The sequence below is a fragment of the Arachis hypogaea genome, chromosome 19, assembly GCF_003086295.3.
Source record: "Arachis hypogaea cultivar Tifrunner chromosome 19, arahy.Tifrunner.gnm2.J5K5, whole genome shotgun sequence".
Lineage (NCBI taxonomy): Eukaryota > Viridiplantae > Streptophyta > Magnoliopsida > Fabales > Fabaceae > Arachis > Arachis hypogaea.
This window is the reverse complement of record NC_092054.1, coordinates 130593560-130600255: the sequence shown is the minus strand read 5'-3', so window position 1 is coordinate 130600255 and position 6696 is coordinate 130593560.

Sequence of the window (6696 nt, the reverse complement as noted above, 5' to 3'; positions counted from 1 at the left end):
GGATTGCTATACATCATAGGATGAATTGTGATCATAGTAGCATTGAGGAGGGGGTTAATGCCATGAAGATTGTTCTTGAATGTAAGCCTCCTCCATCATTTGATAATTCCTTCTTTGGTGCAAACCGTCATTGAAATTGTCGTTTCTTACAACACAATTACAACCACACTCAAAGCCACAAGGATGAGAATTCATATGAAAAGAGAGAACTAAAATAAAATTAAAGCTAACCAAAATTGAGAAACAAGTATATATACAATATTCACTCTATCTAGGATATCAAAAAGTAAAATACAAACTCTTAACTGCTATAAAAAATAAGAAAGCAAGCAAAACGCAAGCTATTCACACTATTCACATATTCACAATAGCTAATAACAAGCATACATTACAGTTCCCTGGCAACGGCGCCAAAAACTTTGACGAGCGTTAAACACCAGTTTAGCAAATTCACAAGTTTAAAGCTCAAGATTCATCGTAGCTCTAAACTAGAATTCAACGCTCATCAAAATTTAGTAAAAGATGTCACAGATTTAAAATAAATACCGAAAGTTTTAATCCTGGGTCGTTCTCCCTAGGAATTACAATCGCGTGCTCAATTATTGGCTATGGAAGAAAAGAAGGTTTGGATCACAATTAACAGAAATTTAAATAACAAGAAATTAAAGAGAAAACAATATCTAAATGACAGAAGAAATTAAATAAAGAACAATTAAGATAATTAACTAGAAAATAAAAGTAAATTCAAATGCTAAGAAGATCTTAGCAAGGGTTGAGGGTTAAGGATCACTATCCTTGTCACTAACCACAACATAATAATTACAAAGAGAAAACTCAATTCGTCAACCTCTACAAGTTGAGAAAAGTCAATTAGACTTAACTAATCCTAATCCACATGTCCTAACCAACTTACTAATTGAATTAGTAAAAGATTAGCGTTAGTAGAATTAAGATTAATTAACATCTCTGAATTATCAATCAATTTAGACATTAATGACTCAAAGTCACCTATGTTCACAATCCCAAGCCAAGAAGGAGAATTCTACTCCATAATCAAATGAATCATTTTATCAAACAATTGGAAGGCATATAAACAAAGCTTCATAAATTACAAGAATATTAAAATCTACAACTACCCAATGTAAGAAATTGACAATAACAATTCAAGTAAGTAAGAATAACATGAAATATTAAATTTATTAAAGGAAAGTAAGAATTCAACAAGAGTTCATAAAACTAAAATAGCATAATAGAGGAAATAACAAGAACCTCTAAGAAACTATAATAGCAAAACAAGAAATTATAGGCTAAAACTACAATTAAACAAAACTAAAACCTAAAGTTAGAAAGAAAATCCTAAGAAACCCTTGAATTCTAGAGAAAAGTTGGAGTTTTTATCTCTAGAATTCAAGGTCTCAAACTAAAACAAAAAAAAAATGAGTGTGTATTGATGTGTGTGTCTCTCCCCTCCATAAAAGGCCTCTAATAGGGCTTCTAGTGATCTGAAATTGGCCAAAAAAGCCCCCAAATCGCGAGTCATGTACTACTTTAAATGATGCACACGACCAGACTTATGCGTATGCACACAAGCGAAAATTTTCACCTGTGCATGCGGACAAGTGTGTGCATGCGTTTCTTTGCAAAATCTCTACTTTTACATGCTTTTCTTCCATTTTTCTAAGTCTTCCTTACCTTCCAAATCTTAAACCACTTGAACAAACATATCAAGGCATCGAATGGGATAAAAAAATAGAATTAATTTGACAATTTTAAAGCATAAAAAGCATGTTTCAATCAGTTAAGTACAAGTAGGAGAAAATTCACAAAAATCATGCATTTACAATGAATAAGTGCAAGTTAAGTTGATAAATTCTACTCTTTTCAACCCAAAAATCATCATAAATAATGGGTTTATCAATGCTTTAATACAAGGGTAATAACTCTAAAAGACCTGATGTAATACTTAGATACTAGTTACTAAGTCATCCCATCGTATGCGTCCATAATTTTAAAATGGACGACTATTGATGGCTCCTTGTGACACATGGCTTCAAAATGATCTGGTTAAAATCTCATATTTCGCTGCCTTTTGCTTCGCTAACCATATTTTGTGATAACTTATGGTGCAATTAAACTTTGACTGAACTTCATCAACGATAGATTTCACCTTTATAGATGAGTCAGCATCTACCAATGACCTTATTACTTCTACAGTTGTGTTGGAATCCAGCTTGGAATGATCTTAGAAAATGGTAGCTCTAGTACAAGTGTGGCTACCATTGTATCTCCTTATCGCTCAACAATACTTCTTGCGGATCATGCTAATCCTGATCAACCAATCACAACCTGTGTCATATTGTGTACATTTCGCATAGAATGACATCAGTTCTGACTCATACACCCGATAATCGACGCTTCTACAAATGGTATAATCCTTAAACGCTATAATCACAGCATCTCTAGTACTAAACTCCATCACAATAACAAATTTACCATCTGTCATAATAAGAGGGGCTCTGATACAATAACACCACTAAACAAAATCAATCAGCACAACAATTTTAATATATATAAATACACGATTTATAAGTTTCATATAAATACATAAGTCATTTTTTAATTTATTAAATACTTCTAAAATTAATTATAATTACATTAAATATAGTAAATATAGTAAATATAAATAGTATAATAAAATTATTTTAAACATAAATATATACTTACATAAACATAGTAAATATAAATATTATTCAGACTATATATCTATTAATAACAATTTATGTTCTACAGATCTTATCATTAATCTATGAATTTAACTAAATCTACAATATTTATCAATCATACAATCACTACAAAAAAATAGTATTTATAATAAAAAAAAATTGTTACAAAAATGATAAATTTGTTGTAAAATGATTTTGTAACAAAAAAAATATTTCTGAATTTTTACGATATGTCTCGCTACAAAAAAAATTTGTAACAAAAAAAATAAAATTGTTACAATACAAAAAAGTATTTTGTAACAATATTTTTTAATACAAAAAAAAAAATAAAATGTGTTACAAAAATGGTAAGAATTTTTCACTTGTGAAATATTTTTCGTAACAATATAATTTTTCCTGTCATAAAATTTTGTTACAAAATATTACTTGATTTTATAATATTTTTCATTCTTTTAGTTACAAAAACACAATATTTATTTTGCAATATTTTTTTAATATAAATTATACACATAATTTGTTAAATTATATTCTTTTTTATTTAATTAATATATTAACTAATTTACTGACCAAGTCAACATTAATATAATATATAATAACATAAATATTTCAAATATTTTTCATTTTAATTAAGATTATTTTAAAGAAAAATAACATCAAAGTTAGTTCTACAAATTCAACCATAAGTTAGAAGTTCTACATAAATTAGTGTCATCAATATATCAAAATATCCATGAGTTTTGTAATTAGCATGTTGTCATCATTTTGGCACTCTTGTAAATGTGAAAAACCAAAACAAAAATAAAAAATAACATATAACACTAATTATAATTTTTCATAATTCACTTTTATTCAACATTGTTAGAAAAATTTTGGCATAATCTCTCCTAAAACTTATATATTTCCACCGTCTACAGTTCTATAAAAAATAACAAATTCGTTACCAATTTTTCAATCATTACACAACTAATTATATCAAATTAAATAATAGGACATTAGGACATTTGTCATTTGTCAACTATAACACAACTAAAATTAAGTTCACATAGTTGTGACAAATGAATGCAAAGTGTTTAGAGGAACTTGGGGTGCTTGGGACAACTCATTGCCTATTATTTTAAATCATCTTTTGCATATTTAATAATCATATAATCAGATTCAAAATCAATAATCAATAATTAGAGCCAAGAATAAATTATTAGCACCACAAAAATATCAAATAAAAAAATAGAAGAAAAACAAAAAATCATATAAAAAACTAAGCATGCAACAAATAATCAAATTAAAAATTAGCAAGAACAAAAAAAATAAAATTAAAAAATCAGAGACAAAAACAAATAATCCTAACAAAAATCAAACCGATGTGCTTTATAACCCCAATATCAATATTCCTGCAACACCAAAACCAGCCTAAGTCATGAAGAAGCATAACTAGAAACCTGCATTTTAAAGGATCATAAAAATGGTAAAATTGAAACTTGCCTTGTTTTGGAGTTTGGTTCAACATCATCTCCCTTTTCTTCCCTCATATCTACACCACCCAAATCTTCACTCATTGATTTAAAAAACAGATTTAAAAAATAAAAAATCCTAAGACTTGAAAAAAAATAAAACAGAATTTAAAAATCAGAACCATAACAACAAATTATGAAAAATAAACATAATTTAAAAATAAAATTAAGAGAAAATTAAAAATTCTAAGACTCCATTGGAAGATGTAGCAACAAAAGCGGAGAGATTGGATGGAGGCGGAAAGGCTGGACGTTGCATGACTGGAAGGCTGCCGAACTAAGATGGAACATGATGGCGGTGAGAAGGATGAAGCACCAAACTGCTGAGAATGACTAGAGGCTAATGAACTACGACGGAGCATGCATGACTGCTGGATGACATGAAGCTTTGATGGACGACGGTAGAGAGGGCAGCGACTAAGAGAAGAGAGTGGAGACCGAGACCGGAAAATGAGAGAGGAGTTTGTGCTTTCTGCGGTGTGAGTGACTGCGCGAGAGAGGAGCCTATGGCAGACGAGCTGGAATGAAATGAAGATGATGCAGACAAGCACAAACGGTGACCCAGAAGAGGTCAGCGGTGGTAGATGCGAGTGCGAGCGGCGACGAGGTAAAAAGGAGGCTGACGGGGAGGCGACGAAGGCGGCATTGGTAAGGGAACGGGCATGACCTCCATTGTCGGGAATGCGAGCTTAGCATAGGGTGAGAGACTTAGAACTCTGGGACAGAGAATGAAAGATTGAGAGTTGAAGGTTAGAAAATAATTTAACATTTATTTTTTTATAAAAGATATTTAATTAATACAAAATAATATTTTAAAAAATTAGATTTTTGAAACAAAGTAAAATTACCCAGCAAAAAATTATATAAATAATTTTTCCTAAAAGTTTTAATATTTTTATATAAATTGTTTTAGTTACAAAAAATTCTTGAATTGTGACAAACAAATAACATGTTACAAACAGTATTAAATTTTGTGATAAAATAATGTTTTGTTACAAAACAATTGGAGTGTTTGAAACAAATGAATATTTTGTTATAAAATATGTTGAATTTTTGCAATAATTTAATCTTTTAATTTGTTATAAAATTTTGCAATAAAACACTTGTTCATTACAAAAATTAACATAATTTATAACAAAAGAAATCAGGTTGTTACAAAATATTAGAACGTTTTGTAACAAATTGTCTTTTTGTTACAATACATTCTTATTCGGTAATAATAACTAATTTTTGTTACAAAAATATTATAATTTGTAACAAGTTTTCTTGTAGTGCAAAAATATTAGATGTTCAGAAAATTCTGGTGTATTTATGGTGTCCAGATCCAACACGCGCATGAAAGATGACTTCTCAAACGGATGCTGGTTTGCTAGTGCATTTGCCACCTCTGCCACGTCTACCTCTAAGTTTCTCGTCTTCATTTGGATCAGCAACTTCATAGTTGTTCTTAGACTCCTCTTCACTATCATTGTCGTAATCTTTCCATTCGATATTTCGGTCGTCTTGAGATTGTTCGAACTCAACATATAGCTCGATCAATGACACCTGCGACCGAGTTTGGACATGTGTTGAAAACATCTCCTACATGCTCACTTCATTAGTGACATACTTCGTTTAAAACTGAACGAACCCACCAAATATTGATATGGGATATATATACAAAATACCTGACACCCTCTTCAATATTTGAGGATCTATCTCTTCACAAATCACATCTTTTGGATCTTCAAAAGATAGTGTAAAAAGAACAACAATATCGGACGGATTTTCACCTATAAATCTCACTCCTTCAAGGGTTTGTAGTAAATCTGATCATGATCATATACTCTCAAAATAACTTTAATGAGTAAAGGATCGTTTTTGTCCCCAACGTTTGGGGTAAATCCTATTTGTATCCCTAACATTTAAATCGTCCTATTTGTATCCCTAACGTTTATAAAAGTGATTCAATGTTATCCTGCCATCAATTACACATCATAAACGCTTTAGTTTGAGTTTTAAAAACCTCTTCTTGAAGTTAGAATATAAATGTTTGGGATAGAATCGATGATCTACTCCAAAAAATAGCTCATCAAATGTTAAAACTAATTCCTACAACATTTACATAATTCACTTTTCTAAAGACATAATTGAATCTAAACACAAATAGTGGGTATAATATTAAAAGAGTAAAGTGTCGTTTTTGTCCCTAACGTTTGGGGTAAGTCTCAAAGTTGTCCCTAACGTTTCAATCGTCCTATTTAAGTCCCTAACGTTTCAAAACTGACTCAATGGTGTCCTGCCGTTAGAGATCCGTTAATAGAATTGACGGCGGGACAAAATTGAGACGATTTTGAAACGTTAGGACTTAAATAGGACGAAAACATTGGGGAGAAAAATGATACATAGAAATAAATTTTAATTTTATCCTTCAATAATATCAATTTTTTACTATACATAGTATTTAATTATTTTTTAATCACATC